A 27,948-nucleotide genomic window follows, 5' to 3' on the forward strand; every position below is an offset into this window, starting at 1 on the left:
TTTCCTTTATTTTTATTAATCTGGGAGGCCTGACAGGCAGAGCATTCCCTGTCCATAGAATTTGATCAACAAATGAGCCGAATGCCTGGCTTCCATTGTCAGCCATTTTTGTACCAATAGTTCGTGTAGCAACATTAAAATGAGAGCTTCAGTGCCTTTGAACAGACTTTTATTCACAGAAGACAGAATTGCATGACCAGAAACAAGGACATGGAATTTTTATGAATATTTACATACTTATATATAAGAATATTGCAGCTGATTTTCGAAGTATCTCATTACATTCCGAGATCCTCCTGCGATCCGTTGTGAATGACATTTTTGTTTGGTCCTTGTAATACCGGCCTGCCAGTGTGTAGTTCAGCTGGTCTGTGTCTCGTACTCGATCGTTCCCCTCAATATCCATAACGAGCGTCAATTTCCCTCCCTCCTCACCTCTCGTTAGGCTAGATAGAAAGGGGTGACCCTAACTTGGCCGTCAGTGGAAAAAAAAGCCGCTTATACAAAGAGAGCAAGAAGAGAATTACCCCTGACTTGCACACAACGTCAGATGACGAGTGCTGCCGGGAGCGTCGGCTGACATAGCGAAACCTTATATCCTGTACCTCCTCTGGCTGGGGTGGAGAAGACTATCTGCAAGATTAACCTACATTTATTTCATGTTCAGAAATATACCCATATTTAGGATGTAGTCACAAAGCTTCATCGTTAATCTCTCTCTCTCTCGTTCGATGAACAGGTTTCCGAGCCTGAATAACTGCGTCTTCATAGTGACTTTGTAGCTACTATCGCTCAAATAATTTCTCAAGTAAGGCAAGTTGTACAGTGTTGGCTGACAGTAGGAATTAGAGAACAGAAAATGGAATATTGCCGTCGACGACGTCAAGAGGATTGGCAGAGATTACAGGATCGACAACTGTTTCCGGCTTCTTTCACCAGCTATAGATGTTGTTCCCTTCCTTCTCTCCCTGACCCTCATCTATGCTCTCCAACTCATATAATTTTTCTGTGTTTGATATATATTATACTTACAAACCCTGACACAAAAAGCAGTCATTTGGGGTCTTCACCAAAAAATTAACTTTCTTGAAATACTTAAATGTTTGATACACCATTTTCCTCGGTGCGTGAAATTAACTTTGCTATAAGATATATACTAACGTTCCTAACTCTAGCAGTAGAATGGACTTGACTCCCTGCAGCGTGAGCCAGCGCCTCAGGCTGCTCTGTCGTGTCTCCGGCGGTAATCCCACTCGCTTCACCTCTTTCTTGGTACCATAATTTACTTTTATCCCTTACCTGATAATCCAACATGGACTAAAAAAAAAAAATTAAGATAATACCTTTTCATTTACAGTTCCCTGCCACGGCCAGTTACACCTTCCCTACTACGAGAAGATTTAATCTCTTGTTAATTGCACACGCATCTAAACACACTTTACGTAACCCTTATAACCTTCACCCAAAGCACTTCCCTAGTCTCTAAGTCATGGTTGTACATGATAACTGTAACTTTACGCCTCCACCAGAAAACTCACGCTAGCCTTCATCTCATTCTCAGCCATCACACATCACTCGGCCTCAACACGTGGGCGCTCCTCACCTCAACTGTGACAGATCCTGGGCTGTAAATTCTGGGATTAAAATGTAAACTCTGGGAGAGTGCTTGGTGCTCTTAGTATAAGACGTAGATATGTTTTAAGTCTTTTATCTCGGTTATCATCACAACTCCTTTGTTTTAATCAAGAATTTACCTGTAAAAAATTTATGATTGTAATGGTTTGTCAGAGCAAAAACAAGACCTCTTATCTTTCTTAAAGTTACAGAATAAACCCATTTGGTTTATACACTGGTTTGTGACGAATTTTATACTTGCTACATAATGCAAATTGGCGGTGTCAACCCATTGTTCCTATTACTGGTGCTGGTCCTTCTTACCCGCTCCTGTAGTAGTTGAATGAGGGTGCGCCAGGTCCGTAGACTTGCGAGTGATATAATATTTGAGGGCACGCCTCACGCAATGCGCAGGAGATTAAATCCCAAGACGGAAGCGAGGTCGAGCCCTCGTGTCGGGCAGATAGTCAGCAGGCACCGAACTCGCAGCAACCGATGGATAAATGCTCCTCGAGTAATACGATGACCTAGCCCCTTGAACATGATGATTTAATCCAACGAATACGATAACTTGACTAGGATGAATTAACTTCTTGACTACGATAAGTTTATGCCTTGAATACGAAGAATTAAGCCCTTGAATACGATGGCTTAACCCCTGGGTACGATGACTTAGCTAAAAAAAAGGGGGGGGGGGGCAACGTCAAGTACCCCAGATAGTTCTTTCGTAAAATACATGTCACCGACTCTCAACTGTGGCACTGCAACATGCTACAATGTCAAAATTCAAGAGCTCTAACATGTTCATAAGACTTGGGCTGTTGGGAGGAGGGGGAGGGAGAATATCGGTTGTGTTGTTTTACGTCTAACAGTTTATTTATTAATGTTAACTACAGTAAAAATGATTTAGTTGCTGATGAAGTGAGAGAGTTAGTCGTTTGTGGTAATGTAAGTATAGTATTGGTGGCTTTTGCAGTTGTCAAGTGTTATATGTTATATGTAGTGATGATGGATGATGTTATATGTCGTGATGATGGATGGTGTTATATGTAGTGATGATGGATGATGTTATATGTAGTGATGATGGATGGTGTTATATGTAGTGATGATTAGACAATAAAATAATAACAGTTTAATGATAAAAAAATATACTTTGCTGTACCTTTATAGTGAAAAACATGGTGGAACTTACATACCGTTAATGAACTATTGATGGAAGAAGAAGTTTTGGGGACTGAACAGTGAGACAATGTGGAGCCTCTCGGAGGGTGGCGTCCTACCGTTGCCCAGCGGATGAGCTCTGCTAGGACATACATACATACATACATACATACATACATTGGAATATCAAAATTCTTGGAACAATTTTGCAAACGAATATTTGTAATTTATCGATCTACTAAGAGCCTTCAGTCCGTATACTGTATAATCTGTCTTGCGAGGCTTAGGCTTCCTGAGAGTAGGAAAACGGAATCAGCTTTAAAGTTTGGAGATGAGAGGAGGGGCGTGCCAGACTGTTGTATCGGGTGTTCATTCTGAGTTTATTATCAGGAGTCAGGTGAACGAAGGAGTCTTATCAGGTGACGCAGTAAAGCCGAAGTTCAGTAAAAAAAAAAGCATTGAAGTAACACAGAATGAGTGATTAATAGACAGCATCAACGTATAGTAAAAATTCATAAATTACAAAGACAAACACAAGCAGGGAAAGATGCATCTCCTTCTCAACAGCCACACACGTCCGTCAAGAAAACACGTAGACGCGACGTAAAATAACAGGAAGTGGGTCAGTGGCTGGAGAGCGGTGAGGAGATAAGCCCGGGGTTTGAAATGAGTCCGATATATAGGAGTCAGTACAGTTAAGGAGAAGGGAGAAAGGCAATTGATATGCGCGGTCACATTGTCTGAGGACCTGCGGCATTAGAAGCTGATATGGCATGAGAACAATGAGTGGACATGAAAACACCCGACCTCATTTTTGTGTATAAGAGATAATGGAGTATGTGTGTGTGTGTGGTCAGTGTAGACGACGACCAGAGAGAGGGAAAGAGGGAGAGAGAGAGAGAGAGAGTGTGTGTGTGTGTGTGTGTGTGTGTGTGTGTGTGTGTGTGTGTGTGTGTGAAGGGTTAGCAAAAGAAAGAGGTGAGAAGGACCAAAAAGAGCGAGAGGCGATAGAAGTGAGAGAAGTGGAAAGAAACAAATAAGATAGGAAGGAAAAGAGGCAGCCAATTAGTGATGATCTAACATTAGTAATTTCCTTGTATTAATTCCTTCATTAATGTCAACAACCAAAATATACTGCATACGTCCACAATGCCGGGAGAGTAAGCTAAGCTACATCTATTTCATCAAAGTTATATCTGTACGTGTAAATTTTATCGACACCAAAGCCAAGGAAGCTCCTCATGGAACTACATTTTACTCTGGTGACTTCAGGGAGGATGTCGAATCGAGGTCTAGTATGAGGAGGGTCGAGCTTGGGAGGCAGAGCGTGGATGGTGGTGGTGGTGTCAAACTGGCACTCCACCACTATCGTTGGCCTATATATTTTTTTTTTTAATTTCAGATTTTATATTGTATTCAAATATGATAACTAATATATTAGATACATTTACTATTGCACTTGCATGAGTAATTATTATAATACTTCATTAAAATATTCAAATGCAGGAAAACTGGAAGCTCGGCATCGCCAGACCTGGTAGTAACTCACTTTCCCTAAGATATTCTTAATGATTAAAACCAAATTATGCAGGGTCACGACGAGGCCTCCTCTAGCTTCCTGCCGGGAGAGTTTGGTCTGCCATCTAAATTCATTTTGTACTCCGGCAAACTGAGCGGCGCTCGTCAGAGTCGCCAGTTATCCCCCAGACCGGGCAGAGTGTGGACGTGCGTCTCGCTCACTCCGGCCGTGCGCACTCTCTCGCCGCGGGCCAAGGGAGGCTGTAGACGTGTGCCGCATCACGGTAGATCCCCAGGTCTTACAGCATGATGTCATTCACTCATCTTATAGTCAGAACATTGACTTTCTTGTAAAGAAGTACAAGATTTTAATGAATTTTGTTTTTACCTTTTTCTTTTATATTTCGGTGCAGTGAATGTGTTTCTGTAAAAATCATCGAAATGTAAACAGGAAAAATTTCATGGAACTAAAGAAACTATTTTTTCTATGGGCATAAAAACACATTTTATATGATGAAACAAACACTAATAAATTATTATCCGGAAAACACTAATGTGTACAGACGTTAAGAAAGTTGGTGGTCAAGAGACATACGAGTTACAATCAGAAAAAAAACTTCATGAGTGTGTTGTAGAGTGTGCGAGTAACCTGGTCATGTAAGTAACCTGGTCAGAGGAATGTTAGTTTGAGGAAACGTTTCAGATTTATAATAGAAACTAAAATAAATAAAATTACTTTCACAAGAGTAATGGGAAATGTCCAACCACAATCAGGGAGAGAAAAAGGTGTGTTGCTTGTGTCATTAACTAATGAATGCAGCCTTGGCCTGCCTCACCCCTCACCTAACTGGGAATAAAGACTTGAACTGTCAGCTTCTGTAGAACGCTGACGAAGGTGACTGGGAGGCCGACGTTTTGTTCCTGCTGAAGGTTATTATTACTTATTTTAGTCAAATTAATGGAGACATCGCTGTGTATCACCTATTAGGCTACGGTGGTACAAGTTGTATTTTAGGTTTAAGAAGTACTCAACAATTATTGCTATATGATCTGGTCAAGTCCAGATCATATGGCACATACTGACAACTTTCGACTTTATAATATCAAAATGTGATTATAAACACGACTTAGAATTACCAAACCATATATATATATATATATATATATATATATATATATATATATATATATATATATATATATATATATATATATATATATATATATATATATATATATATATATATATATATATATATATAACAAACACTGGAATATTTTTGCCTTGCGTCAATACAGGAAACATGGTGTGATAGATACAGGAAACTGATATGATGAAAAATAAACTTAGTTTGATTTAGGGAAGATAACTTGTGATAACATGTGACCGGTAGGAGTAGTGTTATGTGCAGGTATTGTAATGGTAAGGTAGAACTGACAAATAAATCATTTCTGTTGCTCCACACAGGCTGGGAGTTCTGTGTTGACACTCCTGGGGTATACTGTAATCTGCATATTTTTCATAATTTTTATGCGGTAATGCTTCAGTTCTTTTATTTCCCCTAAGGTGAGCCTCTTGCCTCTTTAACCGAGACTCATGGTTGGTGGCCTCATTACTATTAAATTTTTCCTCCAAGGATAACGATGCAACTTTGTCCGTGTATCCGTCTTACGCTGCCCAGTCAAGAAAACAAACAGTATTTGCTGGGAAACCAAAACGGGAAATGCCTTACGTTTCAATGATTAATTTGTCCAAAAGTTAGGTTAGGTTAGAGTGGACCTATGGACCGTCGACCTACCTTTCCTGCAGTGCAACAAGCGAGCGTAAGACTGGCGCCTCGTATCAAATAAACGCACATACGCACCAGTAATTATGATATTTTTTAACTAAATTATCCTAACCATAATCCAGATTACGTTCGTGAACTTAAGTTTGTTGGATCAAGTTAGTTAAAGTTTGTTTCGATATCAGTACTTATTCTCTGTATGTTAATTTATTATGATGTCTGATAATTACATGCGAATGGAAGATGTGTCCCTCATAATTTCCTTCCTTGTTAATGTGAAGAGAGAATAGTTGTGAAGGCAGAGGCAGAGACAGCAGTTGTGACCACCTCGACTTCTATTTGAGTTATGCATTGAGTAAGATTCAGAAGCACTTCCATGTAAATAATATACGTGAGGATTAGAGGATCATATCGCTCCAGCAAGTAACAAGTTTGCATAAATTCAAAATCTATTTACATCGATGTGTGGGAAGTATTTGAACTACAATTGTATAATACGGTCTACCCAGCATATAATTACTGTATAAGAGAATATCAAGAAAAAGGCACATGAATGTTTTTCATGTTCCTTGAGAAATCCAAAATTAAGGATACAGTAATTTATATTTTTTTACTGATCTTATTATGGATGATAGTTATATGTATTGTCTGATATAAAAAAATTAATACAAGGTCAAAATTTACTCCATTATAATTATATGTTTTGGGAAGAATCATTTTATTGAATCTTAAAACGCAAATATAGCTGTGTTGCTGTGATCCCATGACAACTGGTGTATCTACATACATGGAGTAATCGATTACTTAAATTCAGACATCCTTCAGTATATGTTTATAGGGACAAGTAGGTCAAATTGGATAGTTTAGTACTGAAGTTGTTTATCTATAGTCTGCAAAATGTTTATCGACATGATCAATTCATAATTAAAAAAAAAAGAATATCATTAAAACTTGCGCTGTCGCATTGTTTAAATGTCATGGTCCGTGATATGAGTCGTGTGATCACAATATCAAACTGAATAAGATATAGTATTAATAAAGCAAATGTTGAAAGCGTAATCAGCGTGTAGTATTAATATTATAATCCCCAGTTAGCTTCCCAGTTAAAGTTAAGAGAACTGCTGGAGGAGGTTAGCTCTTGACTTCTAGCCAGAAAGTATTTTTCCTTGTGTACGAGTATATGGGTGTTAGTTGAGAGCATCAGCTCAGTATATGTACTCATAGTATTGATTACTCTACATTTGCAAAAAGAAAGAAATATTTATAAGTAATGTGGAAAATATACATAACTTTCTGCTAATGATAGATTTAATAATGTGTTCGGTATGCGCAATAACGCAAAACAAATACTGTATAGGGAGCGATGATAACTTATTTTTAAATATGATGTCTTGGAAATGTTTATCCTAGTGAGATTGTGTGCTTTCAGTGCATTAGCTTTTAAATGTGCAAATTTGGTTTGATGTATAATGTACTCTATGAGGAAGAGGATTTTTAAATGAAGCTTCTAACTTTACTACGGTAGCTGTGAGTTAAGTACTTTTAAATTATGTTTGACCAATATCTGACATAAGAAACTTCTTAAATCGTCACCACAATCTTGCGGAGAGTTCTATCTCTCATAATTTGTAATTGTTGTTGGTCTAGCGTAATTATCAACCTTGTTACGAGCTTCAAGATTATTGAAACGCAGTAATAACATTATAACAACAACCACAAGCAATTGCAATACCTGTACTGCATGCCCAAATGTGTACAGGTATAAAACTAATAATGTAGTTTGGAAAATGAGTTTAGCAATATATATATATATATATATATATATATATATATATATATATATATATATATATATATATATATATATATATATATATATATATATATATATATATATATATATATATATATATATATATCTCATCAGTCCATATAGCATATCTATAAATACAAAGAGACAAAGATTAATAGAAGACTCGTCGAGGAGTTTGTGGTTAACTGGTTCATTTACCATCAAATTTGGGTTAACTAGGAAAGTTCTCCGTCTAATCTTGTCAAGAAATTCAGGTAATATAGCGTGATATAGACAAATTGGGATAGTTGTAAGACAACCTGTTGAAATTACCCAAGTTTGTAATATCAATTGGTTATATTCGATACAAATTGTGTCCTTAATGGAGCAATAAACTTAGACTGCAATATGTAGAATAATATGCCGAAGTTGTTCTACCGTCTTTTGAAGTAAAAAAGTGTGATTTATTTGTGCATGTCTTACGAGAAGGATTTGGAGATAAACTTTACCAAGCTTTAAGATTCTTTGGTTAACTACAAGAAGTGGTAATTGTTAATGATAAAGACAGCCTAAAGCGACACCGTCCGAGTCTCCATATAACATGATTATGGCCTTCTGGGTTTAGAAGAAATAAATGTTGAAGAGTAAAGGAAGCACCCAAGACACACCAGCTGCACTACAGTGACCATTAATGTTGGTGACGCAGATGGTGACCATTAATGTTGGTGACGCGGATGGTGACCATTAATGTTGGTGACGCGGATGGTGACCATTAATGGTGATGTAGATGGTGACCATTAATGTTGGTGACGCAGATGGTGACCATTAATGTTGGTGACGCAGATGGTGACCATTAATGTTGGTGACGCGGATGGTGACCATTAATTTTGGTGACGCGGATGGTGACCATTAATGTTGGTGACGCGGATGGTGACCATTAATGTTGGTGACGCAGATGGTGACCATTAATGTTGGTGACGCGGATGGTGACCATTAATGTTGGTGACGCAGATGGTGACCATTAATGTTGGTGATGTAGATGGTGACCTCTAAGTGTTGGTGACGCAGATGGTGACCATTAATGTTGGTGACGCGGATGGTGACCATTAATGTTGGTGACGCGGATGGTATTAATGTGGTGACCAGATGGTGACCATTAATGTTGGTGATGTAGATGGTGACCTCTAAGTGTTGGTGACGCAGATGGTGACCACTAAGTGTTGGTGACGTAGATGGTGACCATTAATGTTGGTGACGCAGATGGTGACCATTAATGTTGGTGACGTAGATGGTGACCACTAAGTGTTGGTGACGCAGATGGTGGCCATTAAGTGTTGGTGACACAGATGGTGACCATTAATGTTGGTGACGTAGATGGTGACCATTAATGTTGGTGACGCAGATGGTGACCATTAATGTTGGTGACGTAGATGGTGACCACAAGTGTTTGGTGACGCAGATGGTGACCACTAAGTGTTGGTGACGTAGATGGTGACCATTAATGTTGGTGACGCAGATGGTGACCACTAAGTGTTGGTGACACAGATGGTGACCATTAATGTTGGTGACGCGGATGGTGACCATCAGTGTTGGTGACACATACAGTGACCTTTAGTGTTGGTGACAACTACAGGGACCATTAGTGTTGGTGACAAAGCTACAGGGACCATTAGTGTTGGTGACACAGTTACAGTGACCATCAGTGTTGGTGACCAGCTACAGTGACCATTAGTGTTGGTGACACAGCTACAGTGACCATTAGTGTTGGTGACACAGCTACAGTGACCATTAGTGTTGGTGACACAGCTACAGTGACCATTAGTGTTGGTGACACAGCTACAGGGACCATTAGTGTTGGTGACACAGCTACAGGGACCATTAGTGTTGGTGACACAGCTACAGTGACCATTAGTGTTGGTGACACAGCTACAGGGACCATCAGTGTTGGTGACACAGCTACAGTGACCATTAGTGTTGGTGACACAGCTACAGGGACCATTAGTGTTGGTGACACAGCTACAGTGACCATTAGTGTTGGTGACACAGCTGTGACCATTAGTGTTGGTGACACAGCTACAGTGACCATTAGTGTTGGTGACAGCTACAGGGACCATCAGTGTTGGTGACACAGCTACAGGGACCATTAGTGTTGGTGACACAGCTACAGTGACCACTGGTGTTGGTGACACAGCTACAGTGACCATTAGTGTTGGTGACACAGCTACAGTGACCATTAGTGTTGGTGACACAGCTACAGTGACCATTAGTGTTGGTGACACAGCTACAGGGACCATTATTGTTGGTGACACAGCTACAGTGACCATTAGTGTTGGTGACACAGCTACAGGGACCATTAGTGTTGGTGACACAGCTACAGTGACCATTAGTGTTGGTGACACAGCTACAGTGACCATTAGTGTTGGTGACACAGCTACAGTGACCATTAGTGTTGGTGACACAGCTACAGTGACCATTAGTGTTGGTGACACAGCTACAGTGACCATTAGTGTTGGTGACACAGCTACAGGGACCATTATTGTTGGTGACACAGCTACAGTGACCATCAGTGTTGGTGACACAGCTACAGGGACCATTAGTGTTGGTGACACAGCTACAGTGACCATTAGTGTTGGTGACACAGCTACAGTGACCATTAGTGTTGGTGACACAGCTACAGTGACCATTAGTGTTGGTGACACAGCTACAGTGACCTTAGTGTTGGTGACACAGCTACAGGGACCATTATTGTTGGTGACACAGCTACAGTGACCATTAGTGTTGGTGACACAGCCAGGGACCATCAGTGTTGGTGACAATACAGTGACCATTAGTGTTGGTGACACAGCTACAGGACCATTAGTGTTGGTGACAGCTACAGTGACCATTAGTGTTGGTGACAGCCACAGGGACCATTAGTGTTGGACAGCTACAGGACCATTAGTGTTGGTGACACAGCTACAGTGACCATTAGTGTTGGTGACACAGCTACAGGGACCATTAGTGTTGGTGACAGCCATTAGTGTTGGTGACACAGCTACAGTGACCATTAGTGTTGGTGACACAGCTACAGTGACCATTAGTGTTGGTGACACAGCTATAGTGACCATTAGTGTTGGTGACACATACAGTGACCTTTAGTTTGGTGACACAGCTACAGTGACCATTAGTGTTGTGACACAGCTACAGTGACCATTAGTGTTGGTGACACAGCCGGGACCATTAGTGTTGGTGACACAGCTACAGTGACCATCAGTGTTGGTGACACAGCTACAGGGACCATTAGTTACACAGCCACAGTGACCATCAGTGTTGGTGACACAGCTACAGTGACCATTAGTGTTGGTGACACAGCTACAGGGACCATTAGTGTTGGTGACACAGCTACAGTGACCATCAGTGTTGGTGACACAGCTACAGTGACCATTAGTGTTGGTGACACATACAGTGACCTTTAGTGTTGGTGACACAGCTACAGTGACCATTAGTGTTGGTGACACAGCTACAGGGACCATTAGTGTTGGTGACACAGCTACAGGGACCATTAGTGTTGGTGACACATACAGTGACCTTTAGTGTTGGTGACATAGCTACAGTGACCATCAGTGTTGGTGACACAGCTACAGTGACCATTAGTGTTGGTGACACATACAGTGACCTTTAGTGTTGGTGACACAGCTACAGTCACCATTAGTGTTGGTGACACAGCTACAGTGACCATTAGTGTTGGTGATTATAACAAGTGTTGTAGGAGGGCAAACAGACCTTGAGCTAGTATTGAGCTACGCGTTCTAACTTGTACGTGATTTTCTAGTTCTCCAGAAATATTGCATTTTCCATCGACATGCCATTCCACTGTGTCTGTCTCTCATTCTCCTCGTGGACATCTGCTACTAAGGGAGCAGCGTTTATTAGTACTACATTATCGGGTTGAGTAGACACTGCTGTCATTTAGGATATCAATGGGCGGTTGGGTCCCGGCGATATCCACTGTGGCCACCTGTGACGGCTCCCTGCGACGTGGGTTCCGACAAATGTCTCCCTCTCTGCAATCCATACATGGTCGGTTGTTTCTCGCACATTCACAATTTGTGCAGTTTTGGTACTGGCTAGCACAGACACAGCAATGTCTGTTACCCGGGATAGTGATCAGCACCATAGGCGGTGGTTACTTCCGCCTCCGACCTCTGCTTTGGTCCCATACAGAAGAAACTAGTTCTTATGAGTAAAGGGCAGAGAGGTGACAGGCTGGACTGCTGTGTCCGGGTAGTAGGGGCATACATGCGCGCGCGGATGTGTAGGACCCCCTCCCCTGTGGGCTACAATCCACACATCAGAATGATGCACTGGGAGCAAGAATTATCACACCTAACACTTGTTTATATATATATCCTTGGCAGAAATAACCACTATTTCTATGGTCACACTGATGTAATATTAGTTACAAGTATATATACTCGCTTGGTCTGCCGACATTACATGAAGTGACCGTTACTTGGGGGTGGGACGACCGCAAGTCGTAGAGAACTTGGCCCCATAAGGACGAGAGTCTCGATGCCACCCCTGCCAGAGTAGGCCTATCGACACTGGCACTGGCAGCTGGCACCTGCAGTCGCCAACCATCCAGATACTCACAGACTCGCTTGGTGATCACAACTATCACTACGCCCACCACAACTACTTTTTTAATTTTTTTTAACACGTGGCCTCCAGCCTCTCCTAATAGCCACACCTTCGCCGCCATTCTATTACCTTAAAATTAAATATCCTAATACTTATAGTAAGTAGCTATCCTAGCTGTGTTGGGTTAGTTGAGCCGCCGATCTATACGACACAACTACTACTACCACAACACTACTACCACCACCACCACCACCATACTACCACCACCTCTACTATTACCACTCCTACTACTATCACTATTACCACCACCACCACTACTTCCATCACGGTTACTACTACTACCACCATCTACTACTGTTGCTATTGGTTGACGCTAATACCAACGAAAATATCGCTTCTGGTTCTTCTCCCAACTGTAATAATTGTATCAAAATTAATTTCCTCTCACTTTTACTGCTAGTACTTTTATAATGGCCCCAACCTCCCTTCTAGCCATACCTTCCGTACCATTTTATTACATCTACTACAACTACTATTACTATTATTTTTTTTTTAAACGTGGCCTCCAGCTTTCCTCAATAGCCACACCTTTGCCATCATTTTATTACCTACAATTATTACTACTATTACTACTACTACCACCACTATTACTACCACTATTACTACTACTACCACTACCAGTTGAAATCGGAAGTGGTTTTTGTCCATGGTAACACAACCATACGGTACTACTGCCATAGTTAACAACACATTAAGATTTCTATATTGATCTAGAGGTACCCAGAATAGATGCTGGGGTGTGTTGGGACTAAATCTGGCGACTCAGCAAGCAGTCGTCTGTCAGTTCAACGCCGGTGACTTCTGCTGTTGCGTCAAGTTCCTTACCTACCAGGGTTACTAAACATTATTCACCGGGTCTTAGTTTCTGCATGGGGAAACGTTTAGAAATTAGAAATGAAGAAACAAGATCCGTTCCCTGTATACTATTACCCAGTTGGGTTTGACCGGTAATTTGACTCTCAGTAATTTCTCTCCGGTAATTTCACTCTCCAACCAAAGCATTTCACTCCTGGTATAATTCACTTCCTGCTCTGAAATTCCTGATGAATACAGATTCCTAGATGCTGGTAAACTTTTCTTGTTGTTTGATAAAGGTATGAATGGAGCAAATAGGTTACTATAGTGTTTGCCAAGGAGAAGGTCTGGATGACTAAGAGCTTGTCAAACACTGGGCAGGTGATGGAACTTTTAAACACTGGGCAGGTGATGGAACTGTCAAACACTGGGCAGGTGATGGAACATTTAAACACTGGGCAGGAGATGGATCTTTCACACACTGCTCAAATATGTTATCAGTTGTACGTTCATGTTGAGGTGAAGTTATTCGGTGTTCCAAGATTATTTACTCTTCCAAACAAGACAAAGAAACGTACACTAGACGCCTCAGAAAGTTATAAGATGGAAGTTGAAGAAAAAACATATCAACAGCTTCATCAACCGTTCCATCAGCTCGTTTCATCTTGTCTCAGAATATTTATCAAAAAGTAGTTGATATTTACTTGAAAGAAAAATATCAAGTTAATGAGTTTAGCTTGAAAGTAAGATGCTCTTCATGTCCGATTATATAGCTGATGTAAATGATGGCGTCGAAATGCTTGTTGCTTGATGCGAAAGAGGTCACGCTAATCGAAGACGAAAATTGACGTCAACAATTCATACTGACTCTTTAACTGTCCAAAGAAAAACAGAATAAAATACCGGTACGCCTCGACCAATAACAGTTTAGCACAATTTAAAAAAGTAAGTTTTGAGCTGATGAAAACAAAGATCTTTTTTTTTTAATGTTAGTCATAGGTTTGATATTTTTTTTAGAAAATTTTTATTCAAGTGATTTTTTTACCTTGATTAATTATTTCAGGGAATAAATTTACCAAGAGTGAAATACATAGGGATTGAAAATACCAGAGTTTTATTGTACAACCACGATGGTTTTACAGTTAAAAAAATCAAAGCTAACTTAATAATAATAATATTTGAGGCGAATGATGTTGCTTTTCAGCAACCAGACGCCCTATCCGAGGCTTGGTGGTGGACAGCAGCCAGTATGGCATCAGACGACAAATGCAGCCTATTCCAGCTTGTTTTGATAAGGCTGCTCGAAAAACCGGACTCATCAAAGTATATATGTTGCTTATTTATGCACTTTCTGTATTGTCCTACATATTTTGCAGACTTCCTAATTACCCCTATTAAAAGAAATAAAACACACTGGTATAATTAACCACACCGATGTTATGATTTAGAAAAATAATGCTAATACGGACTAACTTTCTTTACTTGTTCTGCTTCACACTCGTAGGAAAATTCAGTAAAATTAAAAAGGTGTAACTTTTCTTTTTCTGCCTGTCATACGTGTCACGGGGCGGAAATTACTTATATTGAAGTTTATATTATACATCGTGAGGTGTATTAAGAGATATTTTCATAAGCTTTTTTCTTTACATATAATAGATATATTTTAGTGATTTGATCTTGTTTTGATATCTGGGCCTCACCTGCTGAAGTTATTTACACCCTTATTCATGTAAAGACTTTGATGCCTCAATATGATTAATAATTGTAAAACTTATGTGAATATTAATACAATTTTTAAATCCTTTCTCCCAGACCCAAAAATAATCTGAATAATTAAACTTTCCAGTGACGGAAAACTCGGCATCAAAAGGAATCAAAAGAAGTTTCCTCATTCAGTTCCAGTCCTTACACAAAGAGGAAAAATCTATTGTAGTGTTCCGCAGAAAAATGTGAATAATTCTGTATTAAAATTATTTTATACATACAATAAAAAGAACGCCGGTGAGCCCTGGGCAGACCCACACGGTGACTGAGCCACACACACACACACACATAAACACACACACGCACACGTTTAAGGTCATGTCGTTACTCCCCTTAGGTGTATAAGGCCGTGACGTCATTCTTCACCTCCTTTTGTCTTTTGTTGACTGTTGTTATTAATCACCGTGTATTCGGTCTACGTGTCTATAAGACAACTTTAAAAAAATCACAATAACATTCATATCTTTCTTTTGGTATTAAAGATGAACATTGTAACTATTGTCTTCAAACTTTCGAGTAAAATTTTTGGTGCTCATTGTAGTAAATCTTTTGTTAGTAGCGGTGTTGATTCCTGAAGTGGGTATTACATGTTTGAGCATATCGAAGACATGGATTTTATTTCGTTCATTGTTTTCACCTTAAACACGACAATTTTTCTAACACAGAAATATAAAGATGTTTATGAAAGGTTTTGCTCAAGTCGTCCTCTTGAAGGCCAGGTATTGTTGTAGAAGATTTGCCGTTTAACTTGCAAAGCAGTGCTAAGAAATTGACTTCATGTGTTAAGACAAAATATAGAGGGTTATCCCCAGAAAACTTTTGGTTGAGATGAATCTAACGTAAAAATAACAATGTTATTGTTCATTCAGTCAACCTTAAGGTATTGGCTTTAAAACGTCAAGGTCAGGTTCAGGACTCCTTCTGGGTATATACTTGTACATCACAATTGTGATATATTTTCATAAAAGCCCTTCAGGCACCGCCTCTTCTTGTTTGTTATACACACACGCACGATTGCGGCCGCACTCACACTTACTGTATAGGTATCATCATATTCTAGAACAAGCTAACAAGTGGTTCTTAGTTAATTTAACTGAATTAGCGAAAATTATAATTCCCTTCAACTCACGTTACAATTAACAATATGATCTGCAATTACAACTTTCAAAATATGAGTGGAAAAAAGTTTGAATTAAAGAATATTTACAGTCGAAGTCACAAACAAATTCATGCTTTCGGAGAACACATTAACCACTACTTCTATCTTAAATAATTATTGTGTATATCAAGAAAAATGACTCCAAACATATAAAGAAACGAATAATAATGACCAAGTGTAAACATCACATTCACGTAAATGTGCCGTTTAAGACGAACGTTAGGATGAGGCACATTCACGTAAAGGTGCCGTTTAAGACGAACGTTGGGTGGGGCACATTCACGTAAAGGTGCCGTTTAAGACGAACGTTAGGGTGAGGCACATTCACGTAAAGGTGCCGTTTAAGACGAACGTTAGGGTGAGCATTCACGTAAAGGTGCCGTTTAGACGAACGTTGGTGAGCACATTCACGTAAAGGTGCCGTTTAAGACGAACGTAAGGGTGAGCATTCACGTAAAGGTGCCGTTTAAGACGAACGTTAGGGTGGCACATTCACTAAAGGTGCCGTTTAAGACGAACGTTAGGGTGAGGCACATTCACGTAAAGGTGCCGTTTAAGACGAACGTTAGGGTGAGGCACATTCACGTAAAGGTGCCGTTTAAGACGAACGTTAGGGTGAGGCACATTCACGTAAAGGTGCCGTTTAAGACGAACGTTAGGGTGAGGCATCCCCGAAATATCAATACATCCCCCACCAAAAAAAACATTACGAAACACCCCCAAAATATCACAACATCCTAAAATAATCACAACACCCAAAAAACAATCACAACACCCCAAAAATATTACAACACCCAAACAACAATCACAACACCCCAGAAATATTACAACACCCCAAAAACATCACAACACCCCAAAAACATCACAACACCCCAAAAATGTCACAACATTCATCCCTGAATTATCACAACGCTCCCCTACCCCCCTGATATATATATATATATATATATATATATATATATATATATATATATATATATATATATATATATATATATATATATATATATATATATATATATATATATAACCTTCCCCTTACGAGTTATCAGTGCCATATGCCTGGAAATATGAGATTTTGTGTAACGCAAACCGAGGGACTATAATGATTAGTCCATGAGTAGCTACTGGGAACTCTTCTGAAATCCCTTACTTAACGTGTAATGTGGAGCTCCAATCAGCCCAGCGTAATCCTTGCCGGACCGAATTGATGTATATAATGAACACGTGTGAGATATTGTCTCTTGTAATGGCCGAGAATTTGCTCTCGTTATCATGTCTCGCTCTAGGTTAGGTTAAATTAGGTTTGGTTTGGGTTAAATTAGGTTTGATTTGGGTTAAATTTGGTTTGGTTTGGTTTGGTTTGGTTTGGTTTGGTTAAGCTAGGTTGTGTTTGGGTTAATCTGATTAGGTTTGCTTGGATTAGGTTATGTTTGAGTTATATTACGTTAAGTTAGAACTAGTTTAAGTCATGTTAGCGTTAGGTAATGTAAGGTTAATTTAGAGTTAGTTTAAGTTAAATTAGATTTAAGTTAGGTTAGAGTTGGCTTAAGTTAAATTAGAGTTGGGTTAGGTTAGTGGGGTTTTCTTCCAGAGAATCATTCAAATATATGGCTACCGCGAGAGACAACGAGACGAGATTTGGTCGTATACTATTAACCTCCACCTATCTTTTTCCGTGTAATACATGACAACCAGAGTCCAAACCACAGCTTCCTTAGTTTAACTCCAACACCCTTCGCGAGTCTGGTATTTTGTGATATTGATCTCTGCCATAAGACATCGAATGACGAAACTAAATCTTAGGTCTTCAGTCTTTTAAATATACCTAACATTGTCTTCTTAATATTGATTTCCTCAGATAAGGAAATATAGAAGATAATGTATAAAATAAGGTGATACATAAAATAAAATGATACACAAAATAAGAGAAAAGAGAAATAAGTTTAATTAATGAGACAGGAATTTCTTCTGGCTTTGATATATAAAATAATTACCTAGGTGAGTTTCTTTCTGTTCCCCCTTTGTTGTGTTCCTCCCTGTGTTGTGTTCCTCCCTGTGTTGTGTTCCACCCTAGGTTGTGTTCCTCCCTGTGTGGTGTTCCTCTCTGTGTTGTGTTCCTCCCTGTGTTGTGTTCCCCCCTAGGTTGTGTTCCTCCTGTGTTGTGTTCCACCCTAGGTTGTGTGTTCCTCCCTGTGTTGTGTTCCTCCCTGTGTTGTCTCCCTGTGTTGTGTTCCTCCTGTGTTGTGTTCCTCTCCTGTGTTGTGTTCCTCCTGTGTTGTGTTCCTCCCTGTGCTGTGTTCCTCCCTGTGTTGTGTTCCTCCCTGTGTTGTGTTCCACCCTAGGTTGTGTTCCTCCTGTGTTGTGTTCCTCCCTGTGTTGTGTTCCACCCTAGGTTGTGTTCCTCCCTGTGTTGTGTTCCTCCCTGTGCTGTGTTCCTCCCTGTGTTGTGTTCCTCCCTGTGTTGTGTTCTCCTGTGTTGTGTTCCTCCTGTGTTGTTCCACCTAGGTTGTGTTCCTCCTGTGTTGTGTTCCACCTAGGTTGTGTTCCTCCCTGTGTTGTATTCCTCCCTGTGTTGTGTTCCTCCCTGTGTTGTGTTCCTCCTGTGTTGTGTTCCTCCTGTGCTGTGTTCCTCCTGTGTTGTGTTCCTCCCTGTGTTGTGTTCCACCCTAGGTTGTGTTCCTCCTGTGTTGTGTGTTCCACCCTAGGTTGTGTTTCCTGTGTTGTGTTCTCCCTGTGTTGTGTTCCTCCCTGTGTTGTGTTCCTCCCTGTGTTGTGTTCCTCCCTGTGTTGTGTTCCTCCCTGTGTTGTGTTCCTCCCTGTGCTGTTTTCCTCCTGTGTTGTGTTCCTCCCTGTGTTGTGTTCCACCCTAGGTTGTGTTCCTCCCTGTGTTGTGTTCCACCCTAGGTTGTGTTCCTCCCTGTGTTGTGTTCTCTCTGTGTGTTCCTCCCTGTGTTGTGTTCCACCCCTAGGTTGTGTTCCTCCCGTTGTGTTCACCCCTAGGTTGTGTTCCTCCCTGTGTTGTGTTCTCCTGCCTGTGTTCCTCCCTGTGTTGTGTTCCTCCCTGTTGTGTGTTTCCACCTAGGTTGTGTTCTCCCCTGGTTGTGTTCCACCCTAGGTTGTGTTCCTCCCTGTGCTGTGTTCCTCCCTGTGCTGTGTTCCTCCTGTGTTGTGTTCCCCCCTGTGTTGTGTTCCACCCTGTGTCGTGTTCCTCCTGTGTTGTGTTCCCCTGTGTTGTGTTCCACCCTGTGTTGTGTTCCTCCCTGTGTTGTGTTTCTCCTGTGTTGTGTTCCTCCCTGTGTTGTGTTCCCCCCTGTGTTGTGTTCCACCCTGTGTCGTGTCCCTCCCTGTGTTGTGTTCCCCCTGTGTTGTGTTCCACCCTGTGTTGTGTTCCTCCCTGTGTTGTGTTTCTCCTGTGTTGTGTGTTCCTCCCTGTGTATGGCGAGGATGGCATTGGGTAGTGGATGGATGGGTATGTGAGGATGGCGTGGGTGAGGATGGATGTATGGAGTATGTGAGGATGGCGTGGGTGAGGATGGATGGATGGAGTATGTGAGGATGGCGTGGGTGAGGATGGATGGATGGAGTATGTGAGGATGGCGTGGGTGAGGATGGATGGATGGAGTATGTGAGGATGGCGTGGGTGAGGATGGATGGATGGAGTATGTGGGGATGGCGTGGGTGAGGATGGATGTATGGAGTATGTGAGGATGGCGTGGGTGAGGATGGATAGATGGAGTATGTGAGGATGGCGTGGGTGAGGATGGATAGATGGAGTATGTGTGAGGATGGCGTGGGTGAGGATGGATAGATGGAGTATGTGAGGATGGCGTGGGTGAGGATGGATGGATGGGTATGTGAGGAGATGGCGTGGGTGAGGATGGATGGATGATATGTGAGGATGGCGTGGGTGAGGATGGATGGATGGAGTATGTGAGGGAGCGGCCGACAGATGGCGTTGGCTGGCGTGTAGAGACTGAGGTTGGCTCCCACCCGCCACCACCCTCCACGCACACTTTGTATTGATCTTTTTCCCCTCCTAGGCTAGTCTGGCTTTTCCTATTATAATCATGCGGCGCTCCTACAGCTTCCTAAACCATGTGGTGAAGTACAGAAGGTGACCTGTGTCTAGGTCCTCTCCTCTGTTTATGGGAATATTATTAGTCCTGTATATTATCGTCGGGAATACATTCATACAGTGCATGCATACATACCCGATATACATGTTCTATGTACGGAGGAAGATCACAAGTGACCATAAAAGAAATATTTCTTACTTTATCTGTATCGAAGAGTCACTTTTGGTAAATTATACACACAATCCTATAAAGTTAAAATGTACTAGGTGGAAATCTGTGTTCTTGAACTCATCATGAAATTTAAATATATAACTTAAAAATCACTTCACCAGTTAAGTAAAGGTGCACAATAAAAGATAACAATGAAATATACTACAAGTTCTTGAACATGTAGGAAAATAGACCTTGCATAGCTTGGGCCAGTAAGTAATGAGAAACTAGACTATCAGTGGATGGACCCTGCAAAATTCTCCCCTCCCCCTTCCCTCATTACTCCTCTCTCTAAGAAAATTCAGATGTGAGCCATCAAAAAGAATCCAAGCCCAGCCGTCTTTGACCCTCGCTCCGCCGGGTAACAAGATTAATGTGTTGAGTTTAAAACTACAATCAAATTATTGCTGAAATTATTAATAATACAAACCTTGAAGGGCAATGGAATAAGAAGTAACAGTAAACAGAATCAAATTGCAAAATATAGAATTGAGTGTCATCATAGCACCTCGACAAAGTCCTTTACAGTGACTCTACAACAATATTGAAAGGTTTCAAGCACGCAGTTGTAATGGAACAGATTTTGAATGTTAGTATCTCCTATTTAACCTACATTTGCATGTTAGTGACAAGAGAATGTTAGTATCAGAACTCAAACAATTACAACACAAATATAAGAGTTGAACAAAGTTAGTGAACAGAGGAAACAAGTAAATTGTTATCTTGTCCACAACTCATATTAACCTACAGCACAAACTCCCAGCCAATACAAGCCGACAGTGCGTGCTTGTTTGTTTGTATGTACTGTATGTATGTATATATCTTGCATAAATGTGTGTGTGTGTGTGTGCATGCGTGCCTGTGTGTGTCACCGTAATAAGGATAATCACCAGATTAAGCCTTAATACGCAGTCAACTTTTTTTCTATGATTTAATGGTAATTATTTTATATACGGTAAAACTTTATTTTTTTTTTTATTTAATAAGTCTTTTACCATCATGATATAATTAAACTTTACCTAAATTAGTTTAGATTAGTAATGTGGATATTTGATTACAATTTGTCTTATGATCATCAAAATAATCGTCATTATACCGAAAAATTAGATTTTTGGAAAAAGTCCAGAATATAAAAGAACTTTTGCTATTTAGCAACAAATATACGTTTTTGTGTTACTGACACACACACACACACACACACCAGTAACATTCAGGTCAGGGGACCAATAACCTTACACAAGGGAATGAACGTCATTGATGGAAAGTTGGAATCGTAATCCACCATTACTCATACAGTATTCATAGTTTCATCCTGCCCTCTCCGGACATACTGCCTATACTCTTTGCAAGAAAGCTTAGAATGGAGGATCTTTGAAATTAATAAGTCACCTATAAACTACTTCCTTGAACTCCTCGGTAGAAGGTGAGAGCCAAGTATGCAACAGGTGTTCGTTCTCCTGCTGGGTGTCGAACCCGAGTTACTGGAATTGGTTGATAAATGTTCCAAACCTCTTGGTATATATATATATATATATATATATATATATATATATATATATATATATATATATATATATATATATATATATATATATATATCACATTGTATACCTCTTCCTCCTAATTTTTTCAGTCAGTGTTGTAATTTTTTTAGCGTTAATATGACAATGGTACGTCTAGTTCTGTTGTTTTCCCAGTTTTCATGTTTTTACTGGACCGGATCTGGGCAGGTTTAGGAATGGCTTAAGCTGTAACAAATTTCCTTCCACGTACTGTTCGGATTCTTATATGACCGACCAGAGATATGCTGAAGATTTTGTTCACCATTAGCTGACGCAAAACTTTAACTGGCTATTAGAGCCGTTGAAGAACCTGACCCTGTCACAGCTGATGACATTTCCACCTTGAAGACATATATAATCGTTGTTTCTGGAACTCATAAATCTGAGTTTCTTTAACCCTCGAATGAGCAAGGACACCAAGCATGTAGTGGTCAGAAATCTGTTACTCCCTGCCCGAGCAAAGGTTCTGTGACGTGTGGAATGAAAGAACCTTTAAGACAAAAAGTCAGTCTTATTTTAAAATGTTTTCAACCTTCTTTTGAAAGATGGCCGGGGGCAGCAGAGTCCTGTAATATTTTTCCAAACACTCGGCGGTCTGGTCATTTGATCTTGTGTTCTTTAATTGCAAAGGGTATGTACTGTAGAGGATCTGTGTGTGTCGACCATGACAGTGGGGAGAGAGGCATAACTCTGATCCAAGCTTTCAACCCAAATATTACGAAGAACGAACGACAAAAACATTGTCTTCTACGAACAGTTGAGCAACATAGAAAGGCGGTCCCTTCACCCCGTAGAGGGAGTTTAAAGAAGCACAACGGCCAGAGCCAATAATCAAGCCTTGCTGTGCTACCACCTTGGGTTCGCTTATTGTTCTTACTAATATCTGTTTAATGTTCTTTAGGGTCTTGTGTAATTCTCTATACCTTTATTATGATAATCAGCAGCAGGTTAGGTTAGGTAAAATTAGGTTAAGTTAGGTAAAATTAGGTTAGGTTAGGTAAAGCTAGGTTAGGTTAGGTTAGGTTAAGGTGGTCAACTTTAGGTGAAATAAGCTGATGTGTAGATTCTTCAGGTGATCCCCAAACTCTCCGACCTGCATCTGAACATAATTATGACCTGACCTCATGTTTTTAAGGTCACCCTGTATATCTAAGCCTCTCTCTGTCCATGTAATCCAGTTGCCTCTGAAGATGTCTTGAATAAAGACGAAAGCTAAGGTGTTCCGTTGTTTCCCTTTTCCCGTGTGATTTTATCAAGATTTATCTTATCCACGTTTTCATTGTGGATCTATATATATAAGTATCCTTAAGGTTTTATCCGTTCCATTAAACATATTGCGATTCATGTGACCCCTGCTTAACTAGCTAGGGAAATAGGTTTATTGTTTTGAAAATGTACTGTCCATTTTGAGTAACGTCGTTAATAAATGAAGAACTGTTATGATTATGTTACGAGTTGGGGATTTAGAATATAGTTCCCAACAGGCAACAACAATAAAAAAACAAAGACAATCGGACCATGAAAGGGTAGACAAAGGATGCGAGTTTTTGTTGTGTATAATAAAGTACCATAAATTCCTTAACAAAATATTCAGCTTTCTATAATTTACCCTTAACCATACTTAACCTAAACATACACAACATTGGCTTAACAGTATATACATATTTATACAACATACAACAATTTGAAGCAAGTGGACGTGGGGGAGGCAATATAGGATAACAAATACTTAAGTGCGGAGCTGAGATGTCTGACGAGTAAGGCTGAGTATTGAAGAAGATGGTAGGTAGTCACTGTGCCGTAGGTTTCCAGGATAGGTGATCCTAGTGTGGTCACTTCCCAGAGTGAACTGAACTCTCCTCGATCTGGAGCTGATGAGGAAGACTTGGAGGAGGTGACGCAACAACCAGGATATGGAGAAGGGAAACCCCGGAGTGGTAACTAAGACTAGTCATACTCGGGTTTCGTCCCTAGATGGCGTTGCTCGTGGTGTTGGGTAGGTAGATCATGACAATAGATGGCGTGGTTCGTAGTGCTGGATAGGTAGATCATGACAATTGATGGCGTGGTTCGTAACAATTAGCTCTCAATTTCCTTTCCTGTGTATGGAGTAGAGTATGTCATCCTAAGTGTCTTGGTGGTATGCAGTGATACAGTGACCCATTAGTAATAAAATAACCATATCCAGTGTCCTTTAGTGGCTTAGTTATTGCAGGTTACTCCTATTCCCCAGTTATCCTCCTCTCTCCCTCTCCTTTCTGGTGTGAGGGCGGCTAACCACAAACCAGCCATTACCTCCCTCTCACTACACCCCTATAACCTTCTTCATCTCACGAGTATACAGAGAATGAAAGAAAGAAAGTAGAGTAATAAGAACTAAAAAGAAGAATAAATAAAAGGTAAAATAAAAGTATTTATTACAGTGTGGAGTGTGTATATGGTGTTTAGGAGTGTGTATGTGGAGTGTGGGGGTATGGAGTGTATAACTGGAGTGTGGGGTGTGTATATGGTGTTTAGGAGTGTGTATGTGGAGTGTGGGGGTGTGTAAGTGGAGTGTGGGGGTGTGGGGTGTGTCTGTGAAGTGTGTATGTGGAGGGTGGGGGTGTGGAGTGGAGGCTGGGGATGTGGAGTGTGGGGTGGGGTGTGGAGTGTGGAGTGGGGGTGTGGGGTGGGGGTGTGGAGTGGGGGTGAGGAGTGTGGGGTGGGTGTGGGGTGTGGGGTGTGGATTGTGGAGTGATGGATGTGAATTTTATGGTCACACCAGTCTTTTCACACTATCCGACTCCAAATTGTGAAAGGTCCGTGTGAGGAATATTTTTGTACATGTACAATTGTACATTATACTAATCATGCCTCGTAATTGGTAATAAGTGAGCGTGGCAAATCAGGGGAAAGTTTTAGTGTAATTATGACGATGTTTTGTATGTTAATTCGTGTGTTTAGTTAGACGGGCACATTCTTCATCTGGGGTTATGAGAAATATTAATCAGATGAACCTTAGAGCATCTGGTGCCAACGTATATGGAAAGCGTAATAATGGATATAGAATCCATAAATCTACAAAAGCCTTTACGCAATGATAGATACTGTAACTTGTGGCCTGGGCCTAAGACACTGTCACAAAGGACAATAGCATGCCCTGTGAGTCATGACATTGTTTACATTAAAATTCAACATGTGAAACTCTTCTAATCAACTTCAGGATAGATATTGACATATACAAATTATTTCTTAAAATGTTAGTATAAAATAGTAATTGCTTCGACTTCAGCATTATGACTGTAGCAATAGGCTATATTAGGGTGTAGTTTTAATAACCAGTTCCACGAAGCTCCGTCTATTTCCAAAAAATATATTTAAAGAGTTCGTTTTACTGCATTTACCTAACTCAAGGAATCAGAAATTTTTCCTTTTTTAAATCTCAGAAAATATTCACAAGCAAAAAAAAATATGTAAAAAAAAGTTAATGTTATGACTTTAGCCCAGAAGACATTTAAATTTTGGCTGCAGCCCAGCCATCGCACTTGGAGGTCCATAACGCAATTACCCGGGGTGGGCGTGTGGAGGTGAGTGTTGCTCATTAGTGTGTGAGCTGGACCAGGGACCATCTTCCTCTATCTTTGCTGTAATGTTACTGCCTCACGCTCTGCCAAATATTACAGAAAGATGCCGCCCATTTTTGACAGCAGTAAAAACGAAAAACTGTTTCCTAAAATATCGAATCACTTCTAAAATTGATAAATTTACAGATATTCTTACTCAAAGCAAACTTTGATTTGTGAATATCTAAGCGATATGTTGATATTTGTGAATCCAACATCATCATTTATAACGATGTTCAAGACTTTTTGCAAAATCGTTCAGCATGTGGCCCCATTTTACTGAAGATGATCTACTGAGAGATATCACACACACACACACAGAACAAGTGGGATAATTACCTGGACACTATCACCAAAGCCTACCACTACTTCTTACCAGCCAAGACACTGAGGATCCACCCCGATGATGCACCGTGGATTACACCCCATATCAAAACACTAATTGAGCAGAGCAACAAGGCATACTACACCAACAACCACCTATACAAAAGTCTACGTAACCAAGTCATCAGGGAAATCAAGTCAGCCAAGAAATCTTATTATCCCAGGAAAGTGCACGGCCTCAAGGAGGTCGGCATCGGTCAGTGGTACTCCAAGGTAAAAGATCTCTGTGGTCTCAACCGTCAGTCTCCCACACTTCCTTTCATCTCACATTTACCTAGTGAGGAGGCAGCTGAGATAATTAATAACCACTTTGCTACCATATGTCATACCTTACCCAGTCTTGACCTCACTCTCCTCCCAGCATACTTACCTCCCCCCCCCTCCCAGTGTCCAACCATATGAAATCGCCAACAAACTCCTGAAATTTAAATCCAAACGCTCTACAACCCCAATTGACCTCCCAATCAAAATTTACAAACAGTTTGCAGTCGAACTTGCCACCCCCCTCTGTTCCATTATTAATGCATCCCTCAGACAAAGCAAATGCCCTGATGAATGGAAAATCGCACTTGTCACCCATATGCCTAATGTCCCCACCCCACAGACCCCTAGTGACCTCAGGCCAGTTGCCACTACCCCCATACCCAGTGTACTCTATGTAGACTTTGTTTTTGAATGGGCATTTGCTAGTATTTATCAGTCAATTGATCCACAGCAATTTGGCAATATGAGGACCTCATCTACATCACACTGCTTAGTTAGTTTCCTGAATTTTCTGCACAAAAACCTGGATAAACGTACGACATCACTGGCCATTGCCCTTGTTGACTTCAGGAAGGCTTTTGACCTTATTGATCACTGCACTGTTATCAACAAGGCCATTGCACTAGGGCTGCCCACCAACCTGGTCTCATGGCTCACTGATTTCCTGAGTGAGCATCGTCAGGTAGTGAGTACCATGGTTCTATGTCCACTTCCCAACACCTCACCTGTGGTGTTCCCCAGGGGACCAAGATGGGACCATTGTGCTTCCTAATCCTGGTCAACGACGCTCTATCGGACACTCCTCACAGGTGGAAGTACGTGGATGACTGGACTGTGGGGGTTACAGTAGACAACACCTCACCGGACTACTCAGTGCTACAAGGCACCCTGGACAGGCTATAGGCATGGACTACGGAGAACAAGGTCACCATCAATCACACCAAAACCGTAGTCATGCACATCAACACCGCCACCACTCCAGTGCTATCTCCAGCAGTTACAATGGGTGCCCATCCTCTCCAATTAGTGCAGTCTGCCAAACTCCTGGTGTAATTATAGACCACAAACTGGACTGGAAGGCCCATGTAAACAACATATCATGGCAGCCTCGTACCGACTCTACATGCTATGATGACTCAGGTCACTTGGGTCACCCACGCCAGAGCTGAGGACTATCTACAACGCATTTATACTTCCAAAATTAACGTATGTGTCACCAGCCTGGTCATCTTCTCTCAACTCTACCCAACAACGTCAGCTAGAGAAGGTACAGCAGAGGGCCTGCAGAATCATGCTCGGCGCAGACTACTCCGGCTACAACAACGCTCTCTCCACCCTGGAAATGCCATCCCTCAGTGACCTCTACCACCACGCACTAGCAGGGTTTGGTAGTGGACTACTGCACCATCCTCGTCATCGCCACCTGCAGTCCCACACCCACCTCGCGCAGTCCGCCACTGATATATATAAGAGTAGCATCATCCCATCTATTGTTAAAATAATAAACAGCTCCTTATTTATGTACTGTGCAGCCCTGTAAATGTATTGAACGTATTTTATTATGTCTAAATTACATG

General features: G+C 40.9%; 1 protein-coding gene across 1 annotated transcript in view; it reads left to right on the forward strand.

Annotated features, from left to right (window-relative positions):
• Positions 1-4,483: 4,483 nt before the first annotated feature.
• The window catches only part of LOC121871212, a 70,011-nt gene continuing 46,546 nt past the window's right edge, over positions 4,484-27,948 (forward strand). Inside the window, exon 1 of the mRNA XM_042373404.1 lies at positions 4,484-5,223. The gene's annotated coding sequence lies outside the window, so the exon portion shown is untranslated. The remainder of the gene's footprint in view (positions 5,224-27,948) is intronic.

The sequence above is a fragment of the Homarus americanus genome, unplaced genomic scaffold (genome assembly GCF_018991925.1).
Source record: "Homarus americanus isolate GMGI-L3 unplaced genomic scaffold, GMGI_Hamer_2.0 scaffold40565, whole genome shotgun sequence".
Taxonomy (NCBI): domain Eukaryota; kingdom Metazoa; phylum Arthropoda; class Malacostraca; order Decapoda; family Nephropidae; genus Homarus; species Homarus americanus.